At 42.8% G+C, this 18,506-nt stretch overlaps 1 protein-coding gene across 9 annotated transcripts in view; it reads left to right on the plus strand.

The window, feature by feature from the left end:
- Window positions 1-18,506, plus strand: part of rai14 (retinoic acid induced 14) — a 285,215-nt gene that overhangs the window by 116,182 nt on the left and 150,527 nt on the right. The window lies entirely within an intron of this gene.

Consider the following 18,506-nt stretch of genomic DNA (forward strand, 5'->3'; position numbering starts at 1 on the left):
TTAAATTCAAGATTGTATATTCTTGTTCAGCTTCTGATTTAATGGCTGGTTTGAAAGCCATCCTGAAAATGCTTCCTTTATCTTAACTGTGGCTTCGATTTATTAATTAATCCTCTGTCCATACAAATATACTGCTGCAATACCATGGACTCTTATTAAATAGTATAATGTGTGGTACCTTATTAGACACCTTCTGGAAATCTGAGATATATTATATCCCCATTTTGAATACTGTGTCCAGTTTTGGGCCGCACACCTCAGGAAGGACATACTGGCACTGGACTGTATCCAGCGGAGATTCTCAAGTATGATCACAGGAATGGTAGGCCTAACATACGATGAACAGCTGAGGATCCTGGGATTGTATTCATTAGAGTTTAGAAGGTTGAGGGGAGACATAATAGAAACTTACAAGGTAATGATGGCTTAGAAAGGGTGGACGCTGGGAATTTGTTTCTGTTAGTTGGGGAGACTATGACCCATGGGCATAGCCTTAGAATTAGAGTGGGTGAATTTAGAATGGAAATGAGGAGACAATTCTTCAGCCAGAGACTAGTGGGCCTGTGGAATTCATTGCCACGAACCGCAGTGGAGCCCGGGACGTTGGGTGTCTTCAAGGTAGAGATTGATAAATTCTTGATCTCGCAAGGAATTGAAGGCTATGGGCAGAGTATGGTTAAGTGGAGTTCAAATGCCCATCAACCATGATTGAATGGTAGAATGGACTGGATGGGTCGAATGGCCTTTCTTCCAATTCTGTGTCTTATGGTCTTACTGCTTCCTCACAATCTATCCTGCTTTTTTCCTTAAGGAATTGTGATATGTCTGTCAGGCATAATTTTCCCTTTTTGAAACTATGCTGACTCAGTTTAATTATATGTGACTTGTTAAATGCTCTACTATTATATCCTTTATGAATAAATCTATACTTTGGGAACAGAATATTACTTAAAGGGAGAAAAACTGCAGAAATTTGTAACACGCAGGGATTTGGAAGAATTTGCACATGAAACTCAGAAAACTAGCATGCAGGTGCATCAGGTAATCAGGAAGTCCAATGGAATGTTGTCCCTTATTTCAACGGTGTTGGAGTATATGAGGAGGGAAGTCTTCCTGCAACTGTATAGGATGCTGGTGTGACCACATCTGAAGTACAGTGAGCATTTTTGATCCTCTTATTTAAGGAAGAAATATAATTTCATTGGAGGCAATTCTGAGAAGATTCACTAGGATGTGCCCTGGTATGGAGGGATTGCCTTATTAGTAAAGGCTAAACAAGTTGGGACTCTACTCGTGGAGTTTAGAAGGATGAGGGGTGATCTCATTGAAACTTGTAGGATTCTTAAGTGGCTTGACAGGGTAAATGCTGAGAGGATATTTCCCTGTGTGAGAAAACCTAGGACCAGCTGACATAGACTCACAATAAAATGACACCATTTTAAGACAAAGATGAGGAGAAATTGAGGGCTGAGAGTATCTGTAATTCCTTGCCACAGACAGCTGTGGTGGCAGAGTCCTTGTGTGTATATTTAAGGCTGAGATAAGATTCTTGATAAGGGGAATCCAGGGTTATGGGAAAGGGCAGGAAAGCAAGTGTGAGGAATGTTGGATCTACTAAATGGCAGAGTAGGCTTGAGGGGCTGAACAGTCTACTCCTGTTTCTTATGGTCTTCTTCTCAGAGACTCAACATTTTCCATATAACACACATTAAGCTAATTGGCCTTTAGTTGCCTTTTATCTTTTGTATTTCGCCCACCCCCACCCCCACCCCAAACCCCACACACTCTTACAAATTAAGGTGTTACATTCGCTGCAAATGTGTTGCTGGTCAAAGCACAGCAGGCCAGGCAGCATCTCAGGAATAGAGAATTCGACGTTTCGAGCATAAGCCCTTCATCAGGAATAAGAGAGAGAGAGCCAAGCAGGCTAAGATAAAAGGTAGGGAGGAGGGACTAGGGGGAGGGGCGATAGAGGTGGGATAGGTGGAAGGAGGTCAAGGTGAGGGTGATAGGTCGGAGTGGGGTGGGGGCGGAGAGGTCAGGAAGAGGATTGCAGGTTAGGAGGGCGGTGCTGAGTTGAGGGAACCGACTGAGACAAGGTGGGGGGAGGGGAAATGAGGAAACTGGAGAAATCTGAATTCATACCTTGTGGTTGGAGGGTTCCCAGGCGGAAGATGAGGCGCTCCTCCTCCAGCCGTCGTGTAGTTGTGTTCTGCCGGTGGAGGAGTCCAAGGACCTGCATGTCCTCGGTGGAGTGGGAGGGAGAGTTAAAGTGTTGAGCCACGGGCTGATTGGGTTGGTTGGTTCGGGCGGCCCGGAGGTGTTCTCTGAAGCGTTCCGCAAGTAAGCGGCCTGTCTCACTAATATAGAGGAGGCCACATCGGGTGCAGCGGATGCAATAGATGATGTGTGTGGAGGTACAGGTGAACTTGTGGCGGATATGGAAGGATCCCTTGGGGCCTTGGAGGGAAGTGAGTGTGGAGGTGTGGGCGCAAGTTTTACATTTCCTGCGGTTGCAGGGGAAGGTGCCGGGGGTGGAGGTTGGGTTGGTGGGGGGTGTGGATCTGACGAGGGAGTCACGAAGGGAGTGGTCCTTGCGGAACGCTGATAGGGGAGGGGAGGGAAATATATCCTTGGTGGTGGGGTCCGTTTGGAGGTGGCGGAAATGGCGGCGGATGATACGTTGTATGCAGAGGTTGGTGGGGTGGTAGGTGAGAACCAGTGGGGTTCTGTCTTGGTGGCGGTTGGAGGAGCGGGGCTCAAGGGCGGAGGAGCGGGAAGTGGAGGAGATGCGGTGGAGGGCATCGTCGATCACGTCTGGGGGGAATCTGCGGTCCTTGAAGAACACCCCGTGCTGGCCTCCTACCCGCCCTCGACCTCTTTATAGCCAACTGCCGCCGTGACATTAACCGACTCAACCTGTCCACCCCTCTCACCCACTCCAACCTCTCACCCTCAGAACGTGCAGCCCTCCACTCCCTCCGCTCCAATCCCAACCTCACCATCAAACCCGCAGACAAGGGAGGCGCGGTGGTAGTTTGGCGCACTGACCTGTATACCGCTGAAGCCAAACGCCAGCTCGCAGACGCCTCCTCTTATCGCCCCCTTGACCACGACCCCACCTCCCACCACCAAACCATCATCTCCCAGACCATCCAGGACCTCATCACCTCAGGGGATCTCCCATCCACCGCCTCCAACTTAATAGTCCCACAGCCCCGCACCGCCCGTTTCTACCTCCTGCCCAAAATCCACAAACCTGCCTGCCCTGGCCGACCCATTGTCTCAGCCTGCTCCTGCCCCACCGAACTCATCTCCCAATACCTCGACACGGTCCTGTCCCCTTTAGTCCAAGAACTCCCCACCTACGTTCGGGACACCACCCACGCCCTCTACCTCCTCCAGGATTTTCGCTTCCCCGGTCCCCAACGCCTTATTTTCACTATGGACATCCAGTCCCTGTGCACCTCCATCCCCCATCACGAAGGACTCAAAGCCCTCCGCTTCTTCCTTTCCCGCCGCACCAACCAGTACCCTTCCACTGACACCCTCCTTCGACTGACTGAACTGGTCCTCACCCTGAATAACTTCTCTTTTCAATCCGCCCACTTCCTCCAAACTAAAGGAGTTGCCATGGGCACCCGCATGGGCCCCAGCTATGCCTGCCTCTTCGTAGGATATGTGGAACAGTCCATCTTCCGCAACTACACTGGCACCACCCCCCACCTTTTCCTCCGCTACGTCGATGACTGTATCGGCGCTGCCTCGTGCTCCCACGAGGAGGTTGAACAGTTCATCAACTTTACTAACACCTTCCATCCCGACCTGAAATTCACCTGGACTGTCTCAGACTCCTCCCTCCCCTTCCTAGACCTTTCCATTTCTATCTCGGGCGACCGACTCAACACAGACATCTATTATAAACCGACTGACTCCCACAGCTACCTGGACTACACCTCCTCCCACCCTGCCCCCTGTAAAAACGCCATCCCATATTCCCAATTCCTTCGTCTCCGCCGCATCTGCTCCCAGGAGGACCAATTCCAACACCGCACAGCCCAGATGGCCTCCTTCTTCAAGGACCGCAGATTCCCCCCAGACGTGATCGACGATGCCCTCCACCGCATCTCCTCCACTTCCCGCTCCTCCGCCCTTGAGCCCCGCTCCTCCAACCGCCACCAAGACAGAACCCCACTGGTTCTCACCTACCACCCCACCAACCTCCGCATACAATGTATCATCCGCCGCCATTTCCGCCACCTCCAAACGGACCCCACCACCAAGGATATATTTCCCTCCCCTCCCCAATCAGCGTTCCGCAAGGACCACTCCCTTCGTGACTCCCTCGTCAGATCCACACCCCCCACCAACCCAACCTCCACCCCCGGCACCTTCCCCTGCAACCGCAGGAAATGTAAAACTTGCGCCCACACCTCCACACTCACTTCCCTCCAAGGCCCCAAGGGATCCTTCCATATCCGCCACAAGTTCACCTGTACCTCCACACACATCATCTATTGCATCCGCTGCACCTGATGTGGCCTCCTCTATATTGGTGAGACAGGCCGCTTACTTGCGGAACGCTTCAGAGAACACCTCCGGGCCGCCCGAACCAACCAACCCAATCAGCCCGTGGCTCAACACTTTAACTCTCCCTCCCACTCCACCGAGGACATGCAGGTCCTTGGACTCCTCCACCGGCAGAACACAACTACACGACGGCTGGAGGAGGAGCGCCTCATCTTCCGCCTGGGAACCCTCCAACCACAAGGTATGAATTCAGATTTCTCCAGTTTCCTCATTTCCCCTCCCCCCACCTTGTCTCAGTCGGTTCCCTCAACTCAGCACCGCCCTCCTAACCTGCAATCCTCTTCCTGACCTCTCCGCCCCCACCCCACTCCGGCCTATCACCCTCACCTTGACCTCCTTCCACCTATCCCACCTCTATCGCCCCTCCCCCTAGTCCCTCCTCCCTACCTTTTATCTTAGCCTGCTTGGCTCTCTCTCTCTTATTCCTGATGAAGGGCTTATGCTCGAAACGTTGAATTCTCTATTCCTGAGATGCTGCCTGGCCTGCTGTGCTTTGACCAGCAACACATTTGCAGCTGTGATCTCCAGCATCTGCAGACCTCATTTTTTACTCGAAGGTGTTACATTGGCCATATTCCAATCCTATGAGACTTTTCCACAATCTAAGAATTCTTAATGGATGCACTGGTAGTAATCTTCCATCTCTGTAACTGTTTCCTTTAATATCCTGGAATGCATCCAATCGGGTCCAAGAGACTTATCAGCTTTTGGCCCCATTAATTTACCTACTACTATTTCTGTAGTGATAGTTATGATTTATTTTCTCTGCCCATTTTGCTATTTGATTTTTTCCTATTTTTGGAATGCTGTTAGGTCTTCAACCATGAAGTCTTATACAAAGAATTTGTTCCACTCCTCTGCAATTTCCTGGTTCCCCATTATTGTTCTCCAAGTTGTTCAACTTTGGCATCTCTGTTTTTATGTACTTAAAGAAGCTCTTACCATCCATCTTGAACTTATTTACAAGCTTGTTTTCTTCAAATTTATTTTATTCAACTTCACTGTTTATTTTCTCCCTTTTCTTTGGTCATCACTTGTTGCATTTTTAAACTTTCCCAATCCTTTGGCGTACCACTAATCTTTGCCATATATATTTTTTCCTTTTAAGTTGATGCTGTTCTTAAGTTTCTGGTTTACCATGTTTTGATTAATCCCCTTCCTTGAATCCTGCATTCTCACTGGAATATATTGAAAGCTGAATCCCTTACTCTTAATAGCTTTCCTTTGATGATTTGTATAGCTGCTAATAAGCCCCATTGTCTTAGAATTTTGCTAAAGATTCATTATTTCTTTATTGGCTTAATCGAAGCCTACTGTCTGGTGTGTTCAAGCTGAGTTACATTCTCTTCACAGTTTTACTGAATGACTCTTCAGGGCATCTTGAGATTAGAAAAATGAAATTTCACCAATGCTGGTCTTGTTTTCCTTTTCCAGTACCAATTTTTCTTTGTTTAAAATGTTATGTTATTTACTAATTTTGTAAATGTTTGTACCTGTATATGATATACACTGCTGCATACTTATTGTAATTGTTATTATACTGTAGCTTGGTGATTTATTTATTAAAAACCGGACTCTCTAAAATAAATATCTTTATATGCTACTGAAGACTCCAATATATCAGTGTTACTGATTTACATTTTTATCACTTTTGTAGCTTAATGTGATCTCTCATTACTGTGGCATTTTTAATGGGCATTTAGTGTGTGTGAAGATGAGCTGAAATTAAAATATACACTGTACATTGAGTATTACATACAAATTGATTGGGAAACTCCAGTCCATCAAGCTTGTGAAGAACATTGATTTTATTGTATACCATGTTGAGGTGTAGTGCAATGCTGCATTGAATACAAGTTGTGATACTAAGCATAAACTGCAGTGTAAAATTAGGGAGGCAGCATCAAATGGAAGGTAGAAATTTTATGTCTTTTGATTATTCTCCAGGCACGTGAAAATAAATGCTGCTGTGATTTTCCACCTTGTATATATATTTTAAAATTTACCTGTTTACATCTGTTTGTAGTATTTCAGTTGGGACAGGAGATTGAGGCTAGTCAACTGCATGGAACTGTAGTCAGCAAGGTCAGTCATCCACTGTAAAACATACTGCATGTCTTATCTGCTTTCACCTCAGGATTCTGAAATAAATTCCGTTGTCCAGAACTGTAATGGAAAATCCTGTGTAAATGTTGTGTTGTAATTACACCCTCCAGCCTGCTGAACACCTCCATTATGCAACTTTCAGGGTTTCAGCACCAAAGGTTTGCTCCTTTGCTTGAACTGACTCTTTCCATGCTGATCCAATTGCTGTGCATGGAAAAAGTGAGGTCTGCAAATGCTGGAGATCAGAGCTGAAAATGTGTTGCTGGTTAAAGCGCAGCAGGTCAGGCAGCATCCAAGGAACAGGAAATTCGACGTTTCGGGCATAAGCCCTTCATCAGGAAATGATTTCCTGATGAAGGGCTTATGCCCGAAACGTCGAATTTCCTGTTTCTTGGATGCTGCCTGACTAATTGCTGTGCATACCGTGTTTCAAAAACTGGCTGAAAAAACTATAAATAGATTCAGAAATTTTAAATATTTGCAATCTTAACATCATCTGTAAGTTTTATTAACCTATACCTTCTAACCTACATCTTCAGAAACTGTACTTTGCCCAATTTTCTCTATTTGAAACACCAAGTTATCAAATAATACTGTCAAAGTCTTGACAGTTTTGGACACCTGCTTAATCCCCCTTATTCCTGAATAACATTATTTGAGTAAAGCATTTAGATTAACCATGTAAAATCACATAACATCATAAGAATTGCCAGTATTTATAATTGGAAACTCTTTGCTAACATTTGCTGGTGTTGCTCTAATAATAGATATGCAGCCAATGGTGGGATTGCTGGGTTGCCCATCTCCTTTGCCTTTCTTGATCATGCCACTTGCTTTGTTTCTCCTTGTTTTTAGATACCAACAGCTCTGACCCTTTTAATCCTAACTGGTTGCAGCTTCCAGCATCAAATAAACGTTACGAAGACAGGCTTTTATTAATTCCTTAACTATAGCTAATTGACTTCAACAGGCTTAAGTTCCTCTCTTCATTTTTGGGGATAGAGGCAAGACATTGACGTACACAGCACGGGCGCTACTATTTAGAGCACCCATCTCCATTTTAGCCCATTTAGGGCACAAAATTCCAACCGAAACTCAAAACATTTCAAATGTTAACTTCATGAATTTTATTATTGCATTTCTAGACTACTTGTATTGATAATAAATGAGACATGGGGTACACTTTATATTTCAATAGTAAATTGACCCTATAACATGGAACTGATTCACTAGAATGGAATATATTTTATTCCGCATCTGCTCTTGCACGCGAGTTTCTTTTAGCTCTTGATGTCTTTTTTTTCCTGAACAGTTAGTACCCTGCCTGAGTGATCATGCATCAGCTTAGTTAGGACTGTTAGTAGGATGCTTTATCGTGTGTGTAAGTATGGCATGTATACAACACAGCCAAGTCTTCTTGTGCAGTATTTTTGTAATTCAACCATTGAGAATGTCAATTTCTCTGAATACCATATGATACATTTTCTTGGGTTTAACCTCTGAAATGTAAGCAACGTTGCCTTACAGCAACTTGCAAACCTACAAATTCTACCGTTGAGAAGAACAAGAATAACAGACATGTAGAAATGCCACATACAAGTCAAGCACACTACTGATGTGTAATTCTATCACAATCCTTTACTGTTGCTGGGATAAGGTTCTGAAAATTCCTTTCCGACAGCAGCTAAGTGTGTTTTTACACTACATGGATAGCAGTTCAAGAAATTAACACCCCAACATCATCTTGGGCCCTTAAGGATGGACAACAAATGCTGGCCTTGCCATTGACATATCCAATGTCCAAATAAAACCATGCTTACTGAAGCTACACCAAACTATGTGTTAGTTTTAAATTCTGTTAAGATTTTTGAGACAATTACATTAAACATTATGATGCAACTACATTTTTTTTATTCTCATACTCATGATTCAGCTCTTTAGTTCCTTTCCCCATTAAAATTTGATAAAACATCAAATTCAAAGCACTCCTAAGGAGTGAGGATAATAATTTAAGTCAGGGCTTCCTCAATAGCTGTGCAAATATCATTCTTGGTGACAATAACATAGCGGACTAGGCTCAAAACTCCTAAAATGCAAAATTATAAAATGTATTTTCTTTAGCAGTGTGTCAGCTCTTCCCCTTTTCCACACCCCCATTTTTCTGGTCCAGTAATACATGCTCTTGATATAAACTATACGGATGAAATGACAGCCAGATATCAAACATTCTTCAACTATTAAAATAAATTTTCCCCAAAGTCAACAGACAAGTATGCCTTATTGAGACAGCCAAGATATTATTGCACAATTTAAGTCGCTATCATATATATTTTGAAGCAATGCAGTCTCTTTCTTGGAAAACTGTGCCAATATGTTGTCGTTCTCCTCCTGGCCTTGTTTATTTAATATGAATAATTTGACATTGCAAATTGGTATCTCACTAGCACATGAATATGTGTTCCCGAAATCTTTTTTGTCTCATTGTACAATGGCAATTCTGTATTATGTGTGAACTTGTCTCGGCAGCCTCAGAAGGACGGCAGAGCTAATCAATGGGATCTAGTGTCTGCACTTTTGGTGGTAATGCTTTGATTTGATGGTACAAAGGAAACTTGTTTCTGAGGAGTTTGTGAAACAGGATACTTTCTAGCAGATCTAACGGTGACTAGATGAGCAAAGAAGGAACGAGAAAAGGAACAAACAACTGCAGTAATGAAACGCATGTTTCTGTGTTCATTTCTCTCTGTAGATGTAAGTATGTTGTCGGTTTAACTCTAGGTTAATGTTTTTATCTTTAACTTCATATTGAAGGAGTATGATGTTTCGTTTTGAACACTGCACTGGGGTCTAAATAGTGTGACTGATAGATATCCTGTACTTAGTTTCTCACAACAAGATCTACAGTCCAGGATTTTGAAGAAAAAGTTGCAAATCTTAAAAACAAAAAATGGCAGGAAGTGTTTAAAATATCAATCTTGATTATTATCTTTCGAAACAATAAAACAAAATAATTATTTGGGTAGAATTCCTTGTCAGAAGTTGCTGCCTTTTTATAACGGATTCTGAAATGTTTTTCCTGACACACATTAAAAGTTATGGTGTTGTAATTGACTGGTGAGCCTACACAATAGTCAGTTTCAGTAAGCTCCTGATGTCACTTGGATGATATGCATGAGTTTGATGTGGGGAAAAATGGAAACAAAAGTGAAGTTTGAAGACTTGGATTTTTATCGAGAGGTAAAAGTAAATTGCTGAGTTGCTATTGTCGATTCTCCTCGTTCAATCACTCTAAGAAAGCTGATTATATTTGTACATTATAATGGGTATCAAAAATTGATTAAATTGTTTGTATGTGTATAAGTTAATGGCAGTGAAAGTTGAGCAACGTTGAAGCCAATATTTTAAAATTAATTTGCGTGTGTAAAGCAAACAAATGCGAAGACAGAACTGTTCAAATCAAATTTAAAATGTTGCATTGTAACGGTCTGATTCCGATCACCCATCTCTCAAAAAACATCCAAGTTATCGATACCTCAGTGGAAAGTGATAATGATCAATATTGATAAAGTAGCAAATCTGTAGTTGAACAATCCATAGAAAGCAATTTGTACCAGTATGTTTGGCTGAAGTTTTAATGAAAATATTTTGCTCTCAGTTACCACTGATGATAACACAGTGATTTGACTTGCTGTGTAGAAAATGGTTGGCATAGTTGAATATTTGAGAACAGTAACTCCTCTTCACAAATAATTCATTGTCTGTGAAGTTGTTGGGAAGCCTATAATACGTGAGGGTTGATATATATCTGTACAGAGGGGTAAAGTCAAACTCATTCTTTCTAGTATACAATGATAAAGCTTCGATGTAATCTAACTACAGATAATTGTCAGTTCCAGTGTTATTAAACTTCATAATTTGTTGGAATATGGTTTCAAAACCCATTTATTAAAGTAACTGATGTACAAACTTCTGAGATGTCAAGGAATAATTGTAATGATTTTATCAATATGTTTTCCTGCAGTCTCAGTGACCCTGCAATGTGTGAATTTTCAGACAAAGTTGAAAAATTTCCAAGTTTGTTGCTAAAACTGCGAGATACCGTGAATAGCTCTCACTTATAATTTTTTAAAATGTTTCCTGTTCCCCCTATCAATTGGCTGGTCAATAACGTTCTCTGTTCCAAATTAACATTACAGTTGTAATGGTACCTTACCTCAAACGAGTAATGTAAGAATTCCTGTATACTGCTTTTGTTGGGTTTCAGATCCCACATCAAACAATAGGGAGTTCTTCCAGTACTTTGACCAACTCAATTAGTCACCTTTTTTTAAAAACCCATTATTCATCTTTATGCACATTTATAATGTGGGGAGAAAACTGCTGATTTGCGTACAAGATGCATTGTTTCAGTTCAAAGTAATTCAATATCTCTGAAGCTTTCTGGAGACATTAAGTGTTGTAATCTGTATATCTGCTGAAGATGCTGACTTGTGTTACAGTATTATTCAGAGACCTTTGGTACGTTGCCCAAGAGGTTGCTTATAAGATCCTTGACGTTGAATTTCTCTTTGATTCTGTATGACATGCACATATTTTCAGTTCGATCACAGAAGATAACTCGGGAGTTGGATCCCTGGCTAAAATTTCTTAAATCATCTACAATGATACAATCGTAGAGAAAAAAATGTAAATATTTTCATGCCACACCATGGACAGCTATCAAGCAATTAAATATTATTATAAAATAAAGCTTTGAATAATTTGGCACTATTTTAATGTTTGTTCATGTAGGAGTAAGCAAGAACTCAAACCACAAAATAGTCTAAGGTTATTCCATATTTTTCAGTCTTTGGAAACATGTATACAGTTTGGTGTTGAATTTGCTAAAAAATTCACACGTTTCTCTCTCGTTTCATTCTTGTGTTCTAATCAGTTCTGTGAAGTCCAGTGAGCTGCAGAGCAGTGTGGTTCAGTGTGTGATTCACACAGTTAGAGAATTGTTGCAACACGAGTAATTCAGCCCAGTCTGTCTGACATGCTAGTCTGGATGTCTTGGAGTGAGCAGTTAAGAGATGCAAAAATACTTCCTTTGATATAATTGTACAGCTACGTGAAATTTCCTACCCCGCTTCCTCTGTAGAAGATGAAAGGTTATCAGGGTTATGTGGGAATGTAGAATAGATGTTAAAATCAGACTGCCCATGATCTTATTGAATGGCAGATCAATTATTCTTGCTCCTTGTTCGCATATTAGTAAGCTCATAACGTGGCCAAGCTTTATTTTTCAACTTGGTTTGGGAATTCAGCGTTGGAGCATTCTGGGCTTCAGCTTGCTTTACACTGGCATGCTATTCAACATCTTTTGTGGGTGGCACAGTTGTTAGCACTGCTACCTCACAGCGCCAGAGATCCAGGTTCAATTCCCACCTCAGGCGACTGACTGTGTGGAGTTTGCACATTCTCCGTGTCTGCGTGGGTTTCCTCCAGGTGCTCCAGTTTCCTCCCACTGTCCAAAAATGTGCAGGTTAGGTGAATTGGCCATGCTAAATTGCCTGTAGTGTTAGGTGAAGGGGTAAATGTAGGGGAATGGGTCTGGGTGGGTTGCGCTTTGGTGGGTCGGTGTGAACTTGTTGGGCCGAAGGGCCTGTTTCCTCACTGTAAGTAATCTCATCTAATCTTCCACCAGCCCAGCAACTGATGTGTTTCTCCATTCATCTGAAGGTGGTAACTCATGATGGAACATACTTCCTTGAGCAATTATCGAGTTCTTAACTCTCTCTGATTTGTGTGTATCAGGAGGTTATGGAGCTAGAATTCCATCTACTCATGTTCTCCTTGTCTTTTATCAAGAGTGACTGGAAATTGGGAGCAGAAGGCCTGGCTATTGTCTTCCTTGACATCATAGCTCAGAATGCTGGCAGCTAATTGAAGATGTTGGCCCATTGATAATGTAACTAGGACTAGTCATCCAGACTCCCAGGCGAATGCTGTAGAATTGTGGGTTCCAATACCACTGCTGTAGCTGATAGAATTTGGCTTCAAATAATCACATCAGGAATTAAAAGCACTCTCAACAATGGTGATCGTGAAACTATCAGTGATAGACATCTAAACAAAATCTACTAAGCTTACCTGATCATTTAGCTATGTGTGACTCCAGACTCTCTGCAAAATGACTGACTCTTAACAGCCATCCAAACTAGCCTAGCAAGCCACTTAATTCAAGAGTAATTCGGGATGGACAATGACTAGTGGCTTTGCCAGGAGTGCCTACAGCCCATGGCAAAAAAAAGACTGAGAAGTCTTTGTTTGAGTCTTGCTTACTCCTGCACGAACAAAAATTCTGAAACATTAAACTAGTGCCAAATTATTCAAAGCTTTATTTTATAATAATATTTAACGACTTGATAGCTGTCCATGGTGTGGCATGAAAATGATGGAAAAATTCAAAGAACAAGTATTATCAGAATCTCAATGCCAAGAAATATTTATCTGATTTTTTTTTCCTCTAGCCTTAAATGATGGCTTCAGAACTCACCCTTGAGAGTAACTGCCTTGTATCTCTTTTCTTCATCTAATGAGGATGTCACTGGCTGAATCTGCAATTGCAACACATCACCAGAAGTCCTTGAGAAAATGCTGATTGTCTGCCTCCTTGATCATTTGGTGTAGACATTCACACAGGGCTGTTTGGGGATTCCCAGGATTTTGACACTGAAGAAGTGGAAAAATATTTCGAAGTCAGAGTTGTCAGGAAATAAAACAGAGCTGCAGCTGGTGGAGATCTGAAACAAAACAAATTGCTGGTGAAACTCAGCAGGTTTGGCAGCATCTGTGGGAAGAAAGCAGAGTTAGCATTTTGAATCTGGTGACTTTGTTAGAAAACATTTTTGTTTCAGGATTGTAAGTGACCTGGCAAGAAAGTTGCAGATGTGCTGCCACATATCTGACCGTTGTCCTTTGAAGTAGTAGTGGCCACAGGTTTGGAAAGTGCTGTCGAAGGAGCCTCAGTGAATTTCTGCAGTGCATCTTGTAGATGGTATTCAGTGTTGCTACTGTGTGTCATGGTGGAGGGACTGAATGTCTGTTTGTGGATGTGATGCTAAACACGTGGGCAGCTTTGATCTAGGTAGTCAATTCTTGAATGTTGTTGGAGCTGTGCTCATCCAGACAAGTGGGGAATATTCCAAACACACCTGATTTGTCCCTTGTAGATGATGGACAGGCTTCAGAAAATCAGGAGGTGAGTTTCTCACATAGCCTTCCTAGCCTTATAGCCACTATATTTCGACAGCTAGTCCACTTAAATTTGTGCGCAAAGTTGATCCCCATGATGATAGTGGGCAATTCAGTAATAGTAATACTGTCAAGGGAAAATAATTGGATTGCCTCTTGTTTGGGATGGTCCTTGCCTTGTACTTGTATAGAATGAATGTTACTTGCCACTTGTCACCCCAAATCTGGATATTGACCAAATTTGGCTGCATTTGAATGTCGACTGCTTCAGTATTTGAGGAGTTGCAAATGGTGGTGAACATTGCGCAATCATCAGCAAATAGCCTCACTTCTGGAACTGGATTTAATTTTTGTGGGTGATCCCATCACAGTGATAGGAGGCAATTGTAGATAGGATGGGAACTCTCTGAATGGGAGCGGACTGGAAGCTCCAGAAGGGGAAGTTCCAATAGTTTACAATAACTCAGGCTCTCTACCTTCAATTATCAATGCCTAATGAGAGCATAGGAATTTCCAACGCCAGGACGTCTGGTGGTAAAGTGGAGACATTACTAATTATACAAAGGTGTTGAGCAGAAATGGCAGGAAGCTGGAAGTTCATGGGCCTTTGGACAACAACACAAAAAAGAACATAAAACACAGGGGTGAGAAAAGTCCATGGGTCACATGCAGAGCTTGAGAGTCACTCATACTGAAATGAAGTAGAACCTTGCTATGTTGGCAGGAAAAGAAATACCCAATATGGGTGACATCACCTGCAAAGTGAGCAGATTAAATTACTTTTATCCTTCTGAGGTTGACTAAATATCTTTGATTTTGAGGCTGTGCTGTAAAATGATACGGTGTAGGAAGAGAGGTAAGCCGTTCAGCCCATAGAGTTGACTGCATTGTTCGATGACAACATGCTGATCAGGTAATCCAGAACTCTACTGTCCTGTCTTTTCCTCATAACCTTGATTCCCTTATTGACTAGAGTTACTGATGACCATGAAACCATTTTCAATTTCAGAAAAACATCAGGCTAACTAATGCACTTCAGAGAAGGAAACTTGCCATCTTCACCTGGTCTGGCCTACATGTGACTCCAGGCCCACAGCAATGTTGTTGACTCTCAATTACTCTCTGAAACAGTCTATCAAGCCACTCAGTTGTATCAATCACTATGAAGTCTCAATAAAGAAATGAAACCAGATTACCTACCTGGTTTGACCTAAACACCAGATAAGACAATGGCAGAAACCATCCTATCAACTCTGTAAAGTACTCCTTACTAATATCTGGGGGCTAGTGCCAAAATTGAGAGAGCTGTCTCACAGACTAGTCAAGCAACAGCCTGATGTAGTCTTACCAGTGGAATCACACCTAACAGACAATGTCCCAGACGCCACTATCTCCAGCCCTGGATAAGTCCTGTCTCAAAGGCAGGACAGACACAGCAGAGATGGCAGCACAGTGTGGTATATCATCTTTAAATCTTCAAATTGACTCTGGACCCTGTGTGATGCTATGAACCATGAACAGAAGAATTGTACTCCAACATAATTTGTAGCCTCATGGCTCAACCATTGCCATCAAGCTGCAGGATCCACCCTGGTTAATGGAGATTGAAGGAGGGCCTGTCAGGAGCAGCACCAAGCATATCTAAAAATGAGGTGTCAACCTGGTGCACCTAACAAGCAGGACTACTTGCATGCCATACAGGACAAGTGATTGACAGAGCTAAGTGATCCCACAACCAACCAATCAGACGTAATATCTGAAGTCTTGCTACGTCTAGTCATATTTGTCCTCCAGTGGACAATTCAAGCCTCCACAAATGTTCCCATCCTAAACGATGGATTTGCCTGATACATCAATGCAAAAGATAAGGCTGAAGTATTTGCAGAAACCTTCAGCCAGAAGTGTTGAGTGGATGATCAATCTAGTCTGTAGCATCTCAGATACCAGTCTTTAAGCAATTTAATTTACTCCATGTGATATCAAGAAAGGGTTGGAGGCACTGGATAATCCAAAGCCAATGGGCCTTGACAATATTCAGCAATAGTACTGAAGACTTGTGCTCCAGAACTTGCCACTCCCCTTGCTAAGCTCTTCCAGTACAGTTACAACACTGGCATTCACCTGACCATGTGGAAAATTGCCCAGGTATATCCTGTATACAAAAAGCAGGACAGATCCAACTAGGCTAATTACCATCCCATAGTCTATTTTTAATCATCAGAAAATCATAAACTGCACCTGCTCAGCAATAACCTGCTCAGCAATAACCTGCTCAGCAATAATCTGCTCAGCAATAATCTGCTCAGCAATAACCTGCTCAGTAATGACCTGCTCAGTAATGACCTGCTCAGTAATGACCTGCTCAGTAACACCCACTTTGGTTCCAGCAAGGTCACTGACCTTGGATCAAACATGGACAAAAGAGCTGAATTCCAGAGGTGAGGGGAGGTGAGGTGAGAATGACAGCCCTTGGCATCAAGGCTGCATTTGATGAAATGTGGCATAAAGGAGTCTGAGCAAAACTGGAATCAGTGGGTATCAGGGGACGAACCCTCGGCTGGTTGGAGTCATACCTGGCAGAAAGGAAAATAGCTGTTGTGGTTATTGCAAGTCAGTCATCTCAGCTTCATGACATCTCTGTAGGAGTTTTTCAGGTAGGGTACCAGGCAGGATCATCTTCAGCTGCTTCATTAATGACCTACCCTCCATTATAAGGTCAAACATTAGATGTTCGCCAATGATTACACAAAGATCAGCACCTTTTGTGATTTCTTAAATACTAAAGCAGTCCATGTTCAAATGCAACAAGATCTGGACAATATCAAGATTTGGACTGACAAGCGGCAATTAACATCTGTATCACACAAATGCCAGGTAGTGACCATCTCCAATAAGAGATGGTTTAATCACCACCCCTTGATATTCAATGGTGTTACCATCACTTAATCCTTCACTATCAACAACTTTGGGATTACCTTTGACCAGAAACTCAACTGAAGTCACTACATTAAATACAGTGGCTACAAGAGCAGATCAGAGGCTGAGAATACAGCAGCGCTTCCTCACTCCCCAAAGCCTGTCAACCAACTCAAGGCACAAATCAGGAGTGTATTCCCCTGTTGGATGGATGCAGCTCCAACAGCACTTAGGGAGCTTGACATGATCCAGGACAAAGCAGCCTGTTTAATTGGCACCACGTCCACAAGCATTTACTCTCTCCTCCACCGACGCCCAGGAGCAACAGCCTCTATGATCTGCAAGATGCACAGCACAAATTCACCAGACAACCCTGGATAGCTTGTTCCAAACCCACAACGACTTCCATCTAGAAGGATAAGGGCAGTAGATACAAAGGAATCTTCAAGTTTGCCTTCTAAGCCACTCACCTTCCTGACTGGGAACATGCCGATCGGCCCAAAGTTGCAGAATACCAAGAAGGTAGCTCACCACCAACCTCTTAGGGGAGTAACTAGGGATGAGTGAAAAAATGTTGGCCTAACCAGGAACACCCACATCTCACGAATGAATTGAAAAAAGAGACGTGAAGTGAAATGCTGGAAATGCACTCATCTGTCAGTATTTCTGGGAGAGTGAAAACTGCTATGCTAAAGTTTTTTGATTGGATCTGTCATTTCTGGTGAAGAGCTGTTCCCCTACCTGTGTATAGCAGGTGCTGATTAGCCTTTAGATTAGATTAGTTACAGTGTGGAACTAATCTAAACTTCGGCCCACCAAGTCCACACCAACCCGCCAAAGCGCACCTATGCAGACCCATTCCCCTATGTTTACCCCTGCACCTAACACTACAGGCAATTTAGCATGGCCAATTCATCTAACCTGCACATTTTTGGACTGTGGGAGGAAACCCACACAGACACGGGGGGAATGTGCAAACTCCACACAGTTAGTCTCCTGAGGCAGGAATTGAACCCGGGCCTCTGGCACTGTGAGGCAGCAGAGCTGTGCCACCGTGATCTGATCAGCCAACACTTTTAATTGTGATGCTGTGTTAAAACCTCCTTAAAATCACGTTGTTCCCTTCCAAAAGAAGAATTGATTGATGTGTCACATAATTCAGTTTTGTTCTGAAACTAAATATTTTGTAGTTGCAGATATTGGATAACATGAACTGTATGTTATGAAGTCTGAGGAAAATCTATCTGGTTATGTGAAATTGGAAAATGTGTTAGAAATGCCAGACTTCTATTTTTTTTTAATACCAGGCTTTATATCTTATACAGAGATGCAGTGCGCTGCTCCCACAGGATCAATTCAGGCAGAGAGCCAGTCAATACGTCGAGAGGCTGGTGTCAGCAGTTTTAGGTGGTTCGCGGTGCAGTGTATCTGAGTAGTCCAGTTAAACGTTGTTATGGAGAATGCCTTGCAAGATCTGAAATTCCTCTTTTGTCTAGACATATGTGTCAACTGTAAGGTCTTTTCATTCAGCTACCTTTGCAAATTTTTGGAGCCTGGGAGGGAACCTGTCACGGATGTGCTTCTAATTCTGCATTTAGGTTGCTGTTTAATGCATTGCTTGTGTTTGAGCTGTTACGTCCCCGAATAAAAGCCTATAT

This window comes from Hemiscyllium ocellatum, chromosome 1, assembly GCF_020745735.1.
Source record: "Hemiscyllium ocellatum isolate sHemOce1 chromosome 1, sHemOce1.pat.X.cur, whole genome shotgun sequence".
Lineage (NCBI taxonomy): Eukaryota > Metazoa > Chordata > Chondrichthyes > Orectolobiformes > Hemiscylliidae > Hemiscyllium > Hemiscyllium ocellatum.